The 21,809-nt window shown below is 30.7% G+C and overlaps 1 protein-coding gene across 4 annotated transcripts in view; it reads right to left on the reverse strand.

Annotated features, from left to right (window-relative positions):
- Positions 1-21,809, reverse strand: part of LOC140056794 (zinc finger homeobox protein 3-like) — an 84,222-nt gene that overhangs the window by 22,379 nt on the left and 40,034 nt on the right. For 3 of the 4 annotated variants that reach the window (XM_072102278.1, XM_072102279.1, XM_072102280.1), the window contains one exon: positions 17,379-17,418. The gene's annotated coding sequence lies outside the window, so the exon portion shown is untranslated. Of the gene's footprint in view, positions 1-4,766; positions 4,826-17,378; positions 17,419-21,809 lie in introns of those variants that run through there. The other variant, XM_072102281.1, reaches the window with a different exon arrangement.

Below are 21,809 nucleotides of genomic sequence, written 5' to 3' on the forward strand. Positions count from 1 at the left end.
AATATGTGGTTGATGATTATGTTCCGTCAGTAATCAAATTGTAGTCTATCTAAAAAAAAAGAGAATTAAAAAAAAAAAATAAAAATTTAAGTTGTCCCAACAGTGAAATCAACACTGGTTTTCACACAAATTTTAATCAGTATTTGTCTACAAGAATATTTATAAAGGAACAATACGTCTCTCTAAGGTAATAACTTACTGCGATATCTTTACAGTAAATCGTAAAAGTTGTCTTTAGAAAAGTTACATAATCATCTGAGAACATCACACAAATACATTTTGTATGTTCTAAACTTTGTAAAAAATAATTGGTAAATTTTATCTCCTGAAACATTTTATAACTTTTATTGAATTCTAATATAATCCTTTTAATTTATTTGTACTTTTTGTTTTCAGTATGGTAATTTTTTTTTTGGTGATAAATCGTGATTATTTTGTGTTTGTGTGCTTGAAGTCCTTGCTCCTCACATTGCTGGATTTGATTTCAATAATAAAAAACCGGACAAATTATAATTTCAGATTATATTTCTCGTAAATATATGGATATTGCAATTATGTTTAACAACAAAAATATATAGATATTATAATTATACTGGAAAGTTACAGTTTTTGTTTTAACAAATGTTTAATGCAATTAAAACAAACGTTTTCACAAATCTTTCTAAATTTGACACATGAACTAAGTGAGGTGAACACAATTGGTTCCGCTGCACAAAACAACTTCCCCAACAAGTCGCTTTCCTCTCGCAAGAGATACAAAAAAATCGCAGAAGGAAAAGTATCTTACAAAGTGTATTTTGGCTGGATAGGTTTCGCAGACAAGCGTACTGGCTACCTGCCAACAATTTAACTTTTTGTTAAATAGCAGAACAAGACGAGTAATTGGCGAAGGAAAGAAAGATTTTAAATCACGGTGATGAGTAATCGAACATTAAGTCGTTTGATCAGAATAATCAAATTATGGAGATAAAAGATGACAAGTCTTGAAACAGTAAAAGACAAGAGGGAAAAGAAAGACCTAGATTTAAACTTTATTTTATTTCTTAAATTAACCAGAAAAAAAGTTAGTTACTATTACTACATATGAGTCAACCTGTTGTCTTGTACAAGACTCACATTATTTACTAAAAGAGAGAAATAATCCAACAGAAATGGTCTGTTGTCACTCGATAGTCAACCATGTATTATTATTGAACATAATTTACTAAAAGATAGAAAAAATATGACAGAAATGGTCTGTTATCAACCTGCTACAATGTAATATTACATTAACATTAATCAGTATCACAAACATGGAGAGAAAACAAACTAAATTACTACATTGTGAAAACCAAATAGAAAATGGCCTATTGGCATTTCTCTACTGAATATGTACAAGTGTCTTCAAATCAAAGCACACAAAGTTTTCAGAATTATGACATTATTATACACAATAAACATTTTGCTAAAATGTAGGCTGCAACTGACAAATATAAATGTAGCAATTTAGCTAAATTACAATAAAAAAAACATTTTGATTAGAAAAAATGTACCCAGGTTATTTTCAGCTTTGATTGGAGAAACAAAGCTATAGATTTATTACATACTTTAGCTTAAATTACAACATTTTGCAATCAACATTTCGTTGCAAAGGTTGTTAGCAATTTGCGTTTACCCAGGAATTATTTCATTACAAAAAAATGCGTTTTCAAAATTAGAGAGAGATAAGACCTAGATTTATACTCTATTTCAGCTCAAATTACAATTATTTTAAAATTAACATGTTATTTCAACGCTAATATTTTTATTGTAGATTTGTACCCAGGGAATGCAGTGATTTCATTCGAGTTTTGTCTTTGCGTTTTTAAGTACTTCAGCTGTCATTCGCAAACAATGCCATAACTAACAACTGACCAGCATAAAAACAACTAATTTGGCCTATGAAATGTTAAAACTCCAATCAGCTGAACTGATACAATGATCAGCGATGATTTTTATGTCAACACGTAGAATCCAATTAACATAGAGGGCGTGCTTTGATATTTAGTTTCACAAACGAATTACGCAATCAGTAAGATGAAGCTGTCGAATATTTCACATCAGTGGAGAAAAACTTGACAAATACGCAACGACATATATAGCCGTCATATGCACAATATTTAGTTACTTAAAGCGTCTCAAATTTTCCATCCTTCATCACGTAAATATTCAAAGTATATTAGAAAATTATCTACATTAATGAAGATTTGATGCAATTTATCTCTACACACTTTTTACATTTCAGCTAATTATATTCTCCACATTAGCATAACACATTCATTTTGAAAAAAAATATGCGATTGAACGAAACCATGCTATGAGTGTAATTAATACACAGAATTAAAACACACACAAGAGCATACTATTAATTTATGCCATCTGGTATACGATGTATTGATACTTCTCTGTTAATTGAGAAAACCAAGCCTATCGTTTATGAACAAATAACAATGCCTTGTCTTTACACAATAAGAAGGCAATTTGATGGTAAAAATAAACTAAACTCCGGTTTCGGGTTGCTTTTAAATACCATCTGTTTAATACGTTAAACGCAGGTTATGTCGGAGATGAGCAATAGGCAATGTTCTTTAATTATTTAGCTGATTTCCTTATAAAACAAAGCACTCTTACACAACTTACAATTCCCAGAGGCAAAAACATACAAAAAATAAATCCATGTAATATAATAATTATAATAAAATATTGTCATTAAAATTAATAATTTAAAATATTATTCTACTGTATTTGTCATTGTTTTATAAATATCCTATGTTATATATTATTATCATTATTTTTAGCAACTCATAAGCAAAAATTATGATTTTTCTCAGTTACATTTTCATTTTATTAAATTTAAAACAGTATGGAGAGACATAGGTAACATAGTGTTAAGTTGTTAATAAATAGCAGTCGTAATGTATAATTAAACTAAAAATCAACCTCTCCACAAACAATGTATGGTGAAATATATAAAATATGTTCAGTGTTATATATTATATATTGCATTGTTAAGTTAAATAAAAAAATATCTTTTAAATTATTCTGTTTTGAATATTGTGTTAGTACTGAATTTATTAATAAAAAAACAGGTTTAACTATTTTCATAATTTATTTTTATCGATTCAAAATACTAAATAGTAAATATATACACATATCCTCCATTGACCCTATAAAGTTTGTACCCACACAGACAGAAATCTGTATGTTTATATCCCAGTTTTTCCGCATACAAAAGACGAGATGTTAACCCTGTTTTGTTAAAAGAATGTCATGGTCGAATGGAGTTGAAATAGGTGACTCGAGGAAGTCATACAAGCATATTTTTCCCGGTCACCCGGCCTTGACGACGGATCAACTGTGTGATGATCAGATATGAAATGCAATAACCTGTTTAAACAAGTGATATCGCTTGTTCAATACAAGGAATACAAATATACAATGTAATTGAAGGAATATCACTTTTCTGAATTCAAATTTACAATAATCAATAAAAACCAAATAATTTCAGCGACCAAATGAAGACATTTTCCAGAAAAGGCACTTATTGGCATAATATATTTTATGGGAAGTATTAAAATTGAACAGTCTTTAAGAAATTTTACAAGTAAGAGAATTTTCTCTAATTAGCTAAAATTCATGGGAAATTGCAATTCCATAGGAACTGGAGCATGATTAGCCGCAAACTTAATTTTTTCATGCATCTCACAGACCTGATCATTTAAAAGATGAAAGTAATGTGTTAACAGCTCTAAATGTTTTATCATTTAAACCCAATGTTTTCATGGTGCTATTTTTGTATAGGTAATCTTTAATAAGTTTCTTTTTTTTAAACTCACAACAAGATTTGGTTGTTGTACGTATCAATTGATCAGAAAGGCAATTTGATTATTCCAATGTTAAATCATAAATGTTATGTATTAATGTTCGCCTTTAAATTTAGCAAAATTTCTTTTCAAAATTAAAGAATAATTATCTAAATATTCAAAAATATTATTAATCCTAACAATATCATGCATAAAGTACTAATTTATTTTAAATTAGAAATTTAATTAATTTCTATCACAAGAAAAATTAATCCAATGATTATAAAAAATACAATGTAATTAATAATTTTAGAAATTATTTATCAAGGATTAATTTCTAATGTATAAATCATAATATTGCCAAGAATCGATAATTAATTTATGCGTGAATTTCAACAAAAGCATGTTTATTTTGATTTGAAACCGATTATTAATTATGAAACTACACACATTGTTCATTTTCTGATGTATACAATGACTGTTTGGCTTAACAAGACAAGAAACAGGAAACAATCTAGAATGCATCGTACACATATCAAGACGTTCTCATCTGCAAGTTAAACCACTTGTTGTATGGTTTCGATATGTTGAAAATACTAATACAATGCCACGGAATAACAAATATATACAGTAATATGTCATAAAAAAATCTATCAAAATATGACAAGGTTAACCATGATTGGACATTGCAGAATAGTTTACTTTTTATTTAAGTATGGCGTGGGTTTGCGAAGATCTATCCGATGGCGGCCCGACAAACACTAGTTCAACAGAAAATTGATATCACTTTTTTTTTTACCAAAAACCATGTTTGCTCCAGAAAAAAAAAATTAACATTACCCTCAATACATGATTAATTTAGCTCTAACAAACCTTAATGAAAATTTTCTTTAAAATACTGTATATCCATGATATTAAATGTTAGACAAAAATGAAATCTAATACCTGAAAATTGTTCTTAAATCGACTAATTTCTTGCGAATGTCGTAGAATTCCATAGAAGCCGTTTAACAAAAATGGACTTAATTGTTGGCTATATTACTAAGCTGTGCGAATTAATACCAAGGACAACATCATTTATTGTCTAGCAGACGTTTCATTGGATGGAAAAAATATGCATATCAAATACACGGACATTTTTCTTTTCACCTTATTAATTGCAATTTTAACTTGAGTGTAAGTGTGTGCTATGTGTAAAGACGACGTATGTATCTCTCACATGCATTCATTTTAATTATTCCGTTTACACAATCAGATCCCCTTTTTTCTAAAACGATTCTCAATGTTTTCTATTTTCACAGCATTGCTGAAGAATATGAATAAATTTCCTATTTTTAATTAATGTGAAGATGATAATCTAAGAATTGCAAGTATAAATTTCATTAAAATCTTTTGTCAATATGCATTCATTAATCAAAATTATAATTCTTTGTTTTTAATGTGACTTATTAAAAGAGATTATCATAATTCTACATAATTTTATAATAATATTGGAACAAAATTAAATCATTTCTTTTATAATTTATTAATTTCTTAACATTAAACTCATCTTATCCTATTACTTATTCATAGTTTTAATTACTAAAGGAAAAGATTTACATAACAAATAATGTGGAAAGGAAATCTGCTATAGAGTGAAGAAAGACAACCCTGAACTTGGTGTAGTTAATACAATGGTAGCTGTTGTTGTAGGCACTATAGGTAACAAACTAATAATGACAGCAACGACAAAAATAGAAACAGTTAGTAGAGATTACAACCACTACAAGTAGCAGCAGCAAAGACAAAAAAGAAACAGTAGAGATTATAACAACTACAAGCAGCAGCAGCAGCAAGAAACAGCTTTTAGTAGAACTTAGTAGCAGCAGCAAGATTATAGAAACAGCTTTTACTAGAACTTAAACCACTACAAGCAGTAAGTAGCAGCAAGATTAGTAGAAAGAGCTTTTAGTAGAACTTACAACCACTACAAGTAGCAGCAGCAATATTAGTAGAAAGAGCTTTTTAGTAAAACTTACAACCACTACAAGTAGCAGCAGCAATATTAGTAGAAAGAGCTTTTTAGTAAAACTTACAACCACTACAAGTAGCAGCAGCAAGATTATAGAAATTGTTTTTAGTAAAACTTAAAACCACTACAAGTAGTAGCAATATTAGTAGAAAGAGCTTTTTAGTAGAACTTACAACCACTACAAGTAGTAGCAGCAAGATTAGAAGAAAAAAGCTTGTACTAGAACTTACAACCACTACAAGTAGCAGCAGCAAGAGTAGAAGAAAAAAGCTTGTACTAGAACTTACAACCACTACAAGTAGCAGCAGCAATATTAGTAGAAAGAGCTTTTTAGTAGAACTTACAACCACTACAAGTAGTAGCAGCAAGATTAGAAGAAAAAAGCTTGTACTAGAACTTACAACCACTACAAGTAGCAGCAGCAAGAGTAGAAGAAAAAAGCTTGTACTAGAACTTACAACCACTACAAGTAGCAGCAGCAATATTAGTAGAAAGAGCTTTTTAGTAGAACTTACAACCACTACAAGTAGTAGCAGCAAGATTAGAAGAAAAAAGCTTGTACTAGAACTTACAACCACTACAAGTAGCAGCAGCAAGAGTAGAAGAAAAAAGCTTGTACTAGAACTTACAACCACTACAAGTAGCAGCAGCAATATTAGTAGAAAGAGCTTTTTAGTAGAACTTACAACCACTACAAGTAGTAGCAGCAAGAGTAGAAGAAAAAAGCTTGTACTAGAACTTACAACCACTACAAGTAGCAGCAGCAAGAGTAGAAGAAAAAAGCTTGTACTAGAACTTACAACCACTACAAGTAGCAGCAGCAATATTAGTAGAAAGAGCTTTTTAGTAGAACTTACAACCACTACAAGTAGTAGCAGCAAGAGTAGAAGAAAAAAGCTTGTACTAGAACTTACAACCACTACAAGTAGCAGCAGCAAGAGTAGAAGAAAAAAGCTTGTACTAGAACTTACAACCACTACAAGTAGCAGCAGCAATATTAGTAGAAAGAGCTTTTTAGTAGAACTTACAACCACTACAAGTAGTAGCAGCAAGAGTAGAAGAAAAAAGCTTGTACTAGAACTTACAACCACTACAAGTAGCAGCAGCAATATTAATAGAAATAGCTATTAGTAGAACTTACAACCCTCACAAGTAGCAGCAGCAATATTAATAGAAACAGCTATTAGTAGAACTTACAACCCTCACAAGTAGCAGCAGCAGCAATATTAATAGAAACAGCTATTAGTAGAACTTACAACCCTCACAAGTAGCAGCAGCAATATTAATAGAAACAGCTATTAGTAGAATCAATTAGTACAAGTAGTATTATAACACTTGGTAGTTGTAAATACTGCTTAATATTCTATTGTATTAGTGAAGGATATACCAATTATAAAAGATGTTATCTTTACAGAGTAATTAAAAACAGAAGACATTCAGCATAACAAAAACAAGTAATTATCCTTGTTTTTCACCCTTTCTATTAAATGTCCTGATCGGGTCAGTTAAACGGTCAAAATCATAAACTATTGTAGATTACATAATCGCATTGATTTCTCCCACTTTAATCAATCTCAAAATGTTAGATCAAGCACTTGATCACCATGAAACAATTCTTTTAGAATTTCTGATTAACAACAACAGTCTATGAAGCTGCGTCTAATTCTTTGTCTCCAACTCTACATTGTTATGTAAATGATAAAATACAATAACTGTCACTAAGGTAATTAATAGACCTTGCTTGTTTTGTCTCTTCAGTTTTGCAAGACAAAAAAAATGTAATATAAAATTGTTAGGAACAAAAGTAGTCATTTTATTTTTTCTGTACCTTTTATAAGCAATATAGATTAGTTTCATATCTATTACAATTTTGTATTGTTAATATAGTTGTGTTCAATAACAATATCAATGAAAAAATACTGCACTAATGCGAAACAACCATATTTTCTCATTAATGGCAGAATTGTTTTTATAAATTTGAAAGAGAAAACATTGGATGAACCTCAAAAATAACATGGCAACCTTTATAATACTCAACAAAATGTGTAAAATTAATGGATCTTTTCCTTATTAACCAGAAATATTTTATTGTTTTAAACTTATTTTTTTTTAAAAAGAAGTTTTATATATAAAATAAATTTGAAGCATAATATATAATACAGTAAACTCTCTAAATACCGATTTTGAGCTGGTCTAATTCAATAAGTCCGATATTCAAAATGTGTTTTTAATGTTAAAGTAAGTTTGGGGAATGTTTCCAAGTTTTCAAAGAGTCCGGTGTTTTTTTACAGTAGTTGACAGTAAATAAATATGTTATTTTGATTAACGATTTTCCTTTAAAAGTTGACCTGCACAAGTTAAATATAGTCACAGCTATCTTATCTTAAACGTAATACATGTGGGGTATGCATAGGGTCAGGTGCATTGTCAGAGTTCACGCTCTGGTGAAGAGTATCGGCTTCTCATTTACTTCATCTCAAAGTGGGATTTAAATTTGAATATCATTTCTTAATCCGACAGTCTTGAAGTTATTAACATCGAATCTGCAGCGTAAGTCTCTAGATCTGTAAAAGCTTCGACGAGCGAAAGCGACATCTTTTCATTAGCAAAAGATTTAGCCAGGACTCTCAACCTCCAGTAACCCACGAATCATATCTACCTAATTTCTTATTATTTTTATGATGATGATTCCATATAGTCTAGAGGGGAAAACAAGTAATTATAACATAACCATCTATTTTCAAGATTATTATCTTTCATCAAAGATTATATCAGTAAATAATGAAAAAACTATAAAAAGTCTACAGTATAATACTACTATCCACAAATTGAATAGGTAACCCTGTGTCTATGATTATAATAATAAAAATAATAATAATAGTTCATTCTTGTATAGCGCATATAAGCAAGCTCTCAATGCGCTGAACATTATTACCCCAGTCATTTCCTGATCAAACACCTATGGAAACATACTCCCATATATGCAGCTAGTAATCAGCGCAAAGTTGTGTCTTGATCTAACCGGGTTCCCAATTATACACCTGGGTGGAGAGAGGCAAACGTAAGTAAAGTATCTTGCTTAAGGATACAAGCAATGCGGCGAGAGTTGAATTCGAACCTCGGTCTAACGATCAGTAGTCGAACGTCCAACACACAGCGCCACACGCCCTCACCCTTATACAGTTTACTTTATTTGAACTGTTATTACTATACCCAAACATAATTAGATTAGCGAATGCAATTTATGATAAGAGAGACAACAGCATTGTCACATGTTTAACTTGTACGATGATTACAATTTTAGGCTTTGTCTCACCTACCCCGCTTGACTGACTAAGGTAAATAAAAGGTGATCCCAGTAGTACAACGCCAACTCTACATAGTTTTAGTTGAATGTATTCATAATTTTTAAAAAGAAACCTTTTTGTGTATAATTTATACTCTGGTACTTATTGTTCCTATGATGTATTCATTTCATTCATTACACCACACTGGTGGTATTCTATTGTTTAGAACAAACGAACGTACTATCAACAGGCTTATTACTTTCTGCTAAATGGTTATTTTTAGAGGTGTTGAAAATTTGAAAATTATAAGTAGGGTTGAATATGTTTTTGTAAATACCTAATCCATGGGCCTTTTTATCAATACATTAGAATGCCATAATAACTTTTGTATTTAATGGTAAGAACACTGTAATATGTTGTGTAAACAGTGAAGATGAAAACTTCTGGAACTTTACCCAGATTCGAACATCAACAGGCACCCTACAATTGAACCACTAGGCTCCCATGGTATATATAGTCATTGTATTTATTATAATATGTAAACCAAACTAAAATCCCTAGCAACATGAATAGAAGGTTAATAAACTCTACTCAATGATGACCTATGGTCCAAAATATTATATAATATTAATACAAATTTAAATTTTTAAGACAGATCAATCCTACTATAAAAACCTGTCCAGCATTGTATTTTAAAGACACCTTCCCTACGTTTTTTAGATCTATTTTAAGATCACAAACTATATTTAATGTAAAAATAATACTATATGGTCCTATTGTGATAACTTTTTTCATCTTTAAATGGTTAAAAATGTGAAAAATAAGTCGATTCTAATAATTATAGCGGTCCGCTATAAATCCCAAAATGCATTGCGCGCGGATTGATATTTCTGTTTTTCTTCTGTAATTCGCCCACTTTTCGATCGATCGATCGTAGGGAAGGTGTCTTTAAATATTTTGGGGTTTTAATCAAAACAAAGATTCTTTATTTACTACATATCAAATTGAATTAGCTGGGGTCTATAAAGTAAGAAGAATCTAACAGACATATCTCATATATTGTCATTTTTATGTTTTCTGAGAAAACATTATAATCTGTTGCCAACAAATCACACACAACAGTGTGCATCAGAGCATGACACTATTGGCCTAATAGTTACAACTTCCACAGCGTTACCTGTTGTCATAGGTCAATCCAAATCAAATTCTGACCTTCGCCCTCAAGACGAACCAAAAGGTCACATGGTGTAGTGTTCTAAAGATGCTAACCTGCTGGAATGGCATGGACTTAACTTGGATATTATCTCCATGTGAGAAAGTCATAGAAAAAACCATTTCTTTCGTTAACTTTGGTAACATTATCCATACAGCTAATGGGAAGGATATATGCTATAAGAGATGGCTTATCAAGATATTCAAACAAAACATAAATCAAAAAAAGAAGATGATAACATCATCAAACTTCACTTTTAATTTGACAATATTCTTCTAATCAATTTTATATTAAACTCTTAAATTGGAAGAAAATTCAATTCAGAAGCTTCTGTCTTGTTGAACATCATTTTTACAGAAACCTGAATGTTTCTATTTCATTTAGAAATCAATTTTATTTTTATAATTATAACAGCTTTAGTTAAAATTAGTATTTATTAACTTATTTATATTACTAATTTTTTATTTAAGTTAGATTATTAGGTAAGCTAATCATGGTAATATTAAATATTGTTGTGGTATGTATATAATAAAAGTCATAAGTGTAATTATTTTCATTGTATTACTAATTATTAATAGTTATTTATTTATTTATGTTTTAATTAATTACTAGCAACCAGACAATAATAGCCAGAGTTCCCTATTTAGTTTTGTATATTATGACAAAAACAGAGTAAAATATTAAATTACAAACGCAAGATTTCCTTAAACAACCTTTTTGTAAACACTCAAATTTCAATTAAAACTAATTTCATGTGTTTTAAACAACATTCATGTCCTCACATTAAATAATAAATGGAGAAAGAAGTACAGAGGTTTAATCAGATAAAAGTCTGTAATCTCGTCAATGAACAAGTTGCAATGATTGTATATCCACTGATAGTCGAGAAAGTCCCTCACAGGTATACTAACTGCGAAAGCAGCTCCTAGGTGTACTGGCTGTCAACTAATGCTAAGAATTCATCCATTACTAGGCCTGACTGCTGCCGATAGCTAACCTATGCTGATAAAATAGGCCAGAAGTGCCTGTATGTTTATGTGCATTTACACCAAGGAATGGCAAAGGTAAGGCATGCATCTGGTGTGTTGATACCGGAGGGCATCGAAGGGACTTCACACAAGGCCATGCTTAGAACAAGTCAATATGTACCATGGATTCTATATCGGTAACATCACTTATATACAAGGTAAAGATAAAGATTGTTTAAAAATTAATATTGATTATTAAACATGTCTATAAAGGAATCTTAAAAATAGAAACATAAATTATAGAATTGTGTTGAATAAACTGATTTTAAAAGTAGATGAAAATAAGAATGTTACAACAGTGAAAATAAAATAGTATTAACTAATTTGACCAAGATTAAATTAGGTAGGTATGTCATCAATATATAAAACTTATATTTGAATATTAGAAAACAAAACTTGGCAATCTGTAAAATACAATATTGATAGATATTCTCAAAACAATAAATACATACAATCCAAACCTAAACAAAGAAAGTTTTATAGAACGAAAAAATAATACACCATTTAAGCTTACCAATTAGAAAGTCCATAGGAGAGCCCGGCCACTCAAGAGGCAAATACTGCTTTACTGCTAATAAAGTAATGTCTGTGGAATGTAAGCTGTCCCTCCTAATCAACAATTGCATATTAAATTTGAAACCCTGGCCAATTGGTGTCTTTCTAACTAAGGTCCCTGTGGATCGACACTCTGTTCTTTGATGAACAGCATTGGTAGAGGTCTAATTAACCTAGCTAACCCCAACAAGCCTCCTCTTAAACACTAAACGTTGATTCAGCTACAGAATTATTACCATCCCTGTGTTTTACCTTTTGCTCGCCCCATTTACCCTTGAACTGTTTTAAGTTTCTTGCAGATTTTAATGAGATCGCCAAAGGGGGTCTAATCAGTGAAACCAACGGCAGTAAAAATACTCGGCGAATCTTTTAATACTCCTCACCTCTTAAGATAAATACCGGCAAGAAAAAAAAAACCACTTGTTAAGGTTTTGCTATAACACAAGTGCGAGTAAATAATTAAATGAACACAATTATTTGTAATATTCCTAAGAGATCTGTTGGTTTCTGAACATACATATACATTACGAAGCTAACACTATGAAAATTAATTCTAGCCTCTGGAATAGATTAATGAAGCAACATGTTTGATGTATGCACATGTAGAAATTCTGACAACTACAAGCTCAGCAGGCGCTAAACCTGATTGCATATCAAAATACTCCCTCTATGCGTTTAAATCCGTCGTAAAAATATGATCTGATTTTAATAAAATTACAATATATTTAATTAAAGATGAAACAATGATTTGATCTTTATTAAAAATCTTTGGTTGCTTAGTAAAAAAGTAATACTGTAACATTTCAAACAGGAACAAAGAGTTGATTGTATAAATATATGTAATTTCTATAGTAATATATTGAGTGTGAAAAGCAAAAATAAATTTAACTTCACAATTAAAAGTGGTACTTATTCACTTATATATTTTTACTTGACTAATAAAATAATTCTGAAGTGAAAAGATTAGAAATATTTTTATCATAATATATATACATCAGTTTTGTAAAAATAATTTGTTTTCTTCTAAACGCAAACCTATCAAAAGTTTAAGGTAATAAAATAAATAGGCTATACAAAATCTTACAACATTTCTTTGGTAATATCAACATAATTATTGTTTCAAATTTTTTTTCTGAAATTCACCTTTTTTATTATGGAAACAGTCTGTGTTACTCTGGCCTTGAAAATGAGTTTTGGTATCAAATTTTAAAGCAATCTTCGCATTTAACCATCAAGTTGATTCAAGTTACGTATTTGGAATTAACCTAGGTGGGCTAGTAAAATTAAAATCTAGACATCAACTTCTTTTTGTAATCTTAATAATATTTCTTCCCAAGTATAGTATTACTATTTTTAATTTATTTTGTGAAACTTTATTATAGTATTTCTTTAATCAGGTTTAAATTTGAATAATAAAAGTATTTTTCTACAACAAGTTTGAAAAATGTTGAGGTTATGGTGCAACTCGCAACACAGTGTTTTAACGATTCTTCAATGTATGTATACAACTTTGTAATAAATCGGAAGAGAGGTAACAACTATGCTTGATAGCTGTAACATACATACTGCCCTCTGGATTATATTGTAGGTTTGATGGTTTTACCTGTTTACTTAGGCTTGGATAAAATACTGTATTTAACACCAGGCTCGGAATTCTAACTCTGCTGAGCCACTGAAAACACTGTGTCAGGTATAGTGTGTAGGCAATGAGTATGCAACAACATTTAAACAGCTACAATATTTAGGTGTAGAACTTGAAGAAGGTCATGGGCCAAGGTACAAGTAGTAGTGGACATTAGTAGCCAATTACTGTGGAAGTCCAGCAGCAAACGCATGATACTTGGCCTACCAGTTTTTTAGTTGATTATAAGCAAAGTCTTTTTTTAGAATTATCTAAGCAACATCTACTACACAAGACAGATAAACTGTATTGATATTTATACACAGACTGTATAAAAATGTGCTCTCCGTTCCAAATGTAGAATGCTTAAATACTACAATATAAATGTGTAAAATACTATATAAAATAAATAAATTATCATACACATTAATTGCACGTCTGGACGGAAAAAAATTACACCAAAAATGGTTTACATGTAGGTCTAAGTCAAGGCAACAAAAAATCAATCTGAGACATTTATGAATTAATTTTAAACTTATAAAAACTCAATTAACCAATTCAAATAGAGAATTAGTATTGGTAAAAAATGCATCCTGATCCAGACACAAAGAAGGATTAGACAAGCTTAAGAAATAAAATCTAAAGGAATGTAATCAACTAATAAACATACCGTTGTACAAGACACAGATTCTAAAACAAGAAGCTCTAGCTAAATGCCTTATATTTTCCATGGTCACACAATGAGGCCTTAATCCCTCGTTCAACACTAATCACCTGGTCTGGATTTCATTTTGACTAATAACTAATCCCCAGATTAAATACAAATCTTCCGATTTAATCCATCATGCGATCCGCTTGGCCGCCGCCTCCTCCCCGGGAAAGTAGTATACGAGTGGTGAATTTATCCCAGACAGCGATTGTATACTTAGTGATGCGTAAAGATTTTGACACATTCAACGTTTCTATTTGCATATCATTCAGAAAAAAATTGTTGTACAGCATCATATCATAATTTTTATTGCAATAATGTGTGAAAAAAAGATAATTAAGAGCGAACAACCTCAGATGTATGTAATTATTCAAGAATATATATTTATGTTGGTTGGTGCATTTGTATAAGGTCAAGGACAGGCCTGCATTTACTGTCGTCTTGTGCAAATCTTATATAGAAAGTACTGGCTTTGGGGGCGGGTTGGTTCTGTAGTAGTGATGTCAAAATAGTTGGAAACTTACTGGACAATGTTTCCCTTTTCTCAGATCTTTTTTTTTAAAGACCAAATATCAAACAGGACTGCCCAGGTTTCTTTATTATCAACATTTTCTAACTTCAATTTATCTGTACTTTTCTTGCAACTTTAAAGTGGTTTTTTATTATTATGTACAACAAGGGGTAAAAATAAGATATAATACAGATAAACACCTATGCCACAATATCTATAAAGTAAGATAACTGGAGAAATTATTAGTTTAATTATTTTTTCCTCTCATACCGTAACCACTTATTACAACTATATCTGATTTTTCAACCAAACTGATTTTTTCAATGTCGTCGGCTAAAGTGTTATGCCACCTATTATATAATTTACAAACTAATATAATCCAAGATTCATATTTTCAAGTCATAAACGACAGACCTTATTAGCTTTGATCACCCCACAAGACAATTACTACTCGGAACAAAGGATATAAGATATCGCAGAGAAGGCCTAGGTCTTACTTAATAACTCAACAATACAATAATTAGAACGATATTGCGTTTATGTCAATTTAGAAATTAAGCTCAAGAATAATCATATAGCATTGTGACCATGCCTAGAATATAGATGGATTATTCGCTGGCAATAAATTCTAAGTGCTATTGAAAGCCTGTTCAATTTTAATTACTCCTTTACATGTACGCTACAACAAAGGATTTTAGTGAAATACTAAATCAGATATACTATTAACATTAATATATAAATATGATTCTTACACATGAAATGCTACATGGTGCGATTTGGTAGGCTCTATACATGGATCACTTTCCCAACCATGAACTTATGAAATTTAAAACAACAGTTTACGAAAGACTGGACATTAGATTTAGTTTAAAACTTTCTCATTTTACTATATTTAGGCCCTGCCACACCACCCGTCTCCCAATACACCTTTTTTCTAAAATCTTGGATTCACCACTGGCCTTAACTAGTGAGAACCTAACTAGAGCCAATAATCAAATCTTTGGCCTCAGTGGGTCAGTGAAAATAAGTACCAGTGTCCAGATTTGAAGTTACAATTTAAATTGAGTAATTAGTTCAAGATCAACTCCTCCATGTTCTTTGCAGTCACACCATTAAACTTTATCTGATGTTAAAATTATTTAATAGGCGACACTTCTACTAAACTTTGCGATTAAAGCAATTAACATATGGCAACTATTACTGATAAGAAAGAGTTATTTTTCCGGGTATTATTAATGAAGACCATTGTTCTTAATCACCCCATCTCTAATTTTCTTTTTGTCTAAAAAAACGCTTATCTTATCTTTCAACACTAGATACCGGTGTTTCATACCAGTACTCAGACCAATGAAGATTGTGCTTAAAATCAGCTTGTTTCTCCCTCATGCATCTTTTAACAAGTCTAAATAATTAGTAAATTTGTGAGAATCGGATTAGATCTGTTTCTTCTCTACCTATTAATCAAGTTATCCCTGTATAGTGTCGCTAAGATGACGTCGTCGTCGTAGTACTTCTCAAGCTCAGTTAACTTATTATGTTACTACTACAAATTACAATGGATTTTCATGTGCTGGCTTCGATTTAATTTTCTAACATTCACACTGGGCTACACTAGGTAGCTTCTTGTCAAATTCAGGCATTGTTTTCTTCATTTTAATTATATTGGATTTACGAAAGTACAGAAGAAACTCTCCTTTGGGACACCTCTATTCAGAGGACACTCCTAATAAGAGGACACCTCTATTGAGGGGACATTCTTAATAAGGGGACACTTTGGTCTTTTGAAAAGTACCAATATGATTTTTAAAAAAGGGAAGGAGATAGTGAAAAAGGAGAACATTGCTTAAATTTGTACCATAGTTTATAAAATTCAACAAATGAGACAAAATAGAATTAAATTATGTTTAATTATTACTTTTAAACTCATTTATAAGCTCGTGGTAAGGCCAATTTAATATGCTAATTAACATAACACAGACCTCTAGTACAATCTACTTATTTATGTTCTTTTAGGAGTACGCATGAGTTAATTGCTACTGACAATAAGGCATATAAAATATTGGACAGACGTTAATGAAATTTAAGTCATAACAAATCTAATTTCTTTGAGATTATATCAAAATGGTGAATCATTCATTGGATTCGGTTTTCATATTATTACATATTAACTTAACTCACCATTCCGAACCACAATAGTTTTACAATTTAGAAAATTCACAAATTGTCATTGTAAACATTTATGAATCCAGTAACTAGGTATCATGCTAATTTTAAAGATATTGTTTTTCTAAATAAATCGAGTCATGCCTGTTTTGATGTGTAACTAAATTCAGGAAAACAAAGATTAGTTTGAGATTTTCACAAAAATCCTCGTCAACGTTACTGCCCTTTTTCTGAGCCACTCACTAATTTTCTCCGATCCTAACAAACAATTATTTAAGTCTGTAAGTAATCCATCTTCGCTTTCTTTGGACCTGAACTTTACCTGGACAGACCATATGTACTTCCTTAGCCCCAGAAGACCTACCGCACCTGTTCTGATTTAGCAACTAATTTTTCTAAAAACTTTCTGACATAATAACCCTTTTTTTTCATTTTCTTATAAACACGGTGTGTACTTACTTTGTTTAAGCCTGAATGTTCACTGATGGCACATCATAAACTGCAAGATAAAAATAATTGTTCATATTTTACAAAAATTTGAAGGAAAATTATGCATAACATACAATTTACAATAAATGTAAAATATAGATACATTTCACAGTTATTTAAGTATCTTAATTTATTTATTTATTTATTTTTTTTTAAATTTACATATGGACCTACCAACTACCTTCCCCAACAACCTTTAATTTCATAAATCATATAAAATGCTTGAATATTTATATCAAGATGAAAATTTGTCACATTTTGTGTGAATTGGGTACAATGTTACTTTTAGTGACAATTCTTCAATAATGTTTTAATAAAAAAGTTAACTGTAATATTTTTCAAGAAATAATTATCTACAAAATTTGGAGAATTATCCGATTGCTCTTTTAATGTTTAATGGAATTCACAACAAAAATAAATGGTGAACCAAATATTTCAGTGTTAAACAATCACATGAAAAGGATGAACCAAATGTTAATTGTAGGTGAAAATTGTTGATATAATGCAGTTAAGAATACCAACATGATTCAGTGGTCTCCTAAAACATTAAACAAAGGCACAGCCGAAAACATTAGCCTGGCAATTTATTGGGCCCAATTAAAGCATGACCTAGTACTTGAATGAGCCTTCTCTTCCTGTATGTCAGTAAACAACTTAAAGGGACACTGTGAATCAATCGTATTATACAACGAACACATCAAGAAAACTTCTCAAAAACTTTTAAATAGGATATATACAGATATCACTGTATAGTATTAATTATAAGTATGTCACATGAGGTCTTGTATAAATCCAATCATTAATATTCACTAATATAACTTTCCTTATCAACACTTAGTATAATGACCTAACAAACATTGTTGTACTTTAGTCTAACCACTATTATATAATAATCTCTTGCCTATATATTATGAAACTTTGATCTGGAGTGAAGCCCTAATTTTGCCTTTTCTTTCAAACGATGATCACATTTGAAACAAACACGATGATAATAATTATTTGAGTTACAAGGTAAATATTGATTTGGCAGTTAGAGACCGTGTTGCTTAGGTAATAGACAAAATTACTAATTGTGAACTCGTAACCTTTATTTTTATTTGTCGTTTTGCGCGTTTCTGTATTACAATGAAAGATATGGCTCTAAAATATAGAAAATTAATTGATTAATCAAAATGACGGTTACAGAATTCAATTTCAGTTAAAGATGTTCACATTTAATACCCTAATAAGGTACTATGATTTGGTAACGGAAATAGTACTCCAAAAATATTGTTATGCCTACCTAAAAGATAATCTATTGCTCTTGTCATCTTTGCCCAAATCTTGTAACAATTCAACACTAAATCATTCTTAGGCCTTAAAATTGTTATTCATAATTTTAACAATATTTATAAACATGTTCTATTTATAAGCCTATATCAATTATTCTATTAAAGATATAATACAAAAACAAGTAAATACAAAATGTCATTTGTTACTATTCAGAAGCAAAATAATATGCAATTACTTTAGGTTTATTTACATGTAAAAATTCTACAAAACAAAAATGTTAATTTACTGTTTTCACTGAAAATTTACTGTAATGTTATCAAGCTATCTATGTTAATTTATACACATGGGTGATTAAGCTCGTATCTCATTAGTATTGATTAAAGGGACTGTCTCTCAAGTTCATGTTATAACTGGAATTAAACCATTGACATTTTACTAGTAATTATCATCATATTTTCAATTTTTCCTTATTGAGTCTTCTCGGATAAGGACTATAAACCGTAGGCCCAGTGTACACATCTAGCTCGTGTGCACTAGTACATCTTTCGAGACGAGTAGGGGGTGACCCCGGTGTATTAGTACATCACAGCCACTGATCACCAACTGGGCCCTCTGGGAGACCAGTCTTTGACTGAAGAGGTAATACCCAGTATAAATATAAATTTCAATTCAATTTAATTCAATTGAGAAATGCTACTCTAATTGCCATTTATGTAGTATCAATAGGAAGTGGAAACAATTGTTTGCCCCTTTGCTACCAGGCAACCAGTAGGACTTAATGTGATGGAGAAAAGGTGGGGATTAATTGAATTTAACAGAGTTTATAAAAAAACATATAATCCAAGCATACAAAAACATCCATTTGTATTGTCCTATGTTATTAACTTATAAGGAAGTAGTCAGCTGAGAACGCTGCTGTTACTCAAAACCAAGACAAATCAGGTGACTAAACAAGTCAGGTGGCTGTACAGGTCAGGTGATATGATTTTCACCTTAATAACACCTTCTGGCTTACTGATCCAACTGTCCACAGGCAGCCAATGAACTTGAGAGAAAACTGTGTGATGTGATATTACTTTACCAATGAATATGAAAATGTCTGTGACCTCGGTCTGACGAATTGAAACACAGACAGATGATTAACATTTTAATCATAGGTGTCCAATTAAAAATACCTCTAAATAGAGACCACATGAAGAAAATAGCATTAGCTCAAATGAACCATGCTTCTACCAGGGAGTTGTTATTACAACTCCCTGCTTCTACTTAGAGGGTATGTTTATGGTTCATTTGAGCTATTGGGTATTTAACACCTACAATATTTAAAACAGAAAGTTTATTCAAATACTTATATAGTTGTTACTCTACTAGTCTGGTATGTATTGCTTTCACTTGAATCTAAACATTATACATAGTTTATCAGTGCTACTTTTAATGACTTGTACTTACAAGTGACTCCTATGAAAAGTATTTTGATGCTTTCAATTATATTACCTTTCAATCATAAACATGGTGAGAATAAAAGTGTACATAATTTAGAGAAGTTACACCTGTATGCTAATTACTTTTGGTTAATTAATATATGTGTTACCTTTTTTATACTCTCTCTAGACCTTTAATCCCCGCTCCCTTCCCTCCTCCTTTCTACTGCCACCTTTCTTGCCTTTTGATCATTAAATAAAGTACTGCTGAAAGCCTTATCAACATAGCATGTTACAAAAGTACACTAATTCTAATGATGAAATTCTCCTAAGGTAATTTGATATACAGTATTAATTAAAATGACAATTTTCTGGGTTTTTTCTTGAAAATTGCAAAGACTTTAATTAAAATGAAAATGTTTGCAACAAAAACTAATTACTAAATGAACCTAATTTTTCTGCAAGCAAAATGTAACAATGCTTGGGGGTGTAACTGTACAATAGTAATGTTTATATTAATTTTCATTAAAATTGAGTAGCTTTGCTAATTACTAACAGCCAAATTAGGTAATTGGTCTAGTAAAAAATATGTTTGGGGACTGAGTTATCAAACTGACAAACTGAAAAAAAAAGCCAGTCCCTAATGTTACATAATCAAGATTTGAACTTGGGTCTTCCATTTAAGAGGCTCTGTGATCTACCACACCTGTTCACATTTACTGGAAACAAGACTGGAAACTTTTTACCATGGAGATTCTAAGTGTCTTCAGAACTTTGGTCTTTTATGAAAAAAGTTTTGAGTTGAATGAAACTATTTTGGCTTTTATGATGAGTAATTAACAAATTCTAAGAATACAATAATTGGAAACTTCTCAGCAGTGATAACCATTAAATAACGATGTCAGTGAATGAAAAACAAGTTTTAAAATATTCTGTAAACTGGCAGATTTAAATATTCAATGTAAAAACAAAGAGGCTCTCAAGTTGGCTTGAATAACGTCAATTAATTGGTACAACTAATGAAGACAGGAAAGGCGCCAACATGCTAAATCACTTTCAATTAAACTTTCTCTGATTTCTAATTAGTACAAATGTTATAAGGAAACAGTAGATAGTAAATCCAGACAGAGGCAAAACAACTGGGGTAAAAAGATGATTCAAATCAAACATCATTACTTAAATACTCACTCAATATTGTTTATAAACATTTAAAATTACTGTACACATGAAAATGTGGTATAAGTTCAACAAGAAACATGTATTTGTAATCTTGTAAGTCTGTAATGTGAATTACAATGGTCAAATAAGAACTCAATTGACCAGCTTACATTGTTTAGTAAATTTAGCCAGCCTATTATGATGTGTCCCTCTGTTGATATTAATACAGTGGAACCCAGAGCCATATACAGTACAGCTAGCTCTCCCAATATCGGAGCACCTTTGGGCTGGCTAAATATGTCTGGTTTTCTGAAAAGTCTGGTTTTCTGGAAATTCTGATATTCGGAATGTTTTTTTAATGGTAAAAATGAATTTGAGACTGTTTGGACAGAAACGTCTGGTATTGGGAGATTTGACTGTATTAGAAGAGTTTGGGATATCTCTATTCAATAGACACCACCAATTATGGATACGAACAAGGTGTAATACGACCAACCCCTATTAAGATGTTTTGTCTTTCTTTGGTCCCAAACATGTCCCCTTAAAATCC

Source organism: Antedon mediterranea, chromosome 8, assembly GCF_964355755.1.
Source record: "Antedon mediterranea chromosome 8, ecAntMedi1.1, whole genome shotgun sequence".
Taxonomy (NCBI): Eukaryota; Metazoa; Echinodermata; class Crinoidea; order Comatulida; family Antedonidae; genus Antedon; species Antedon mediterranea.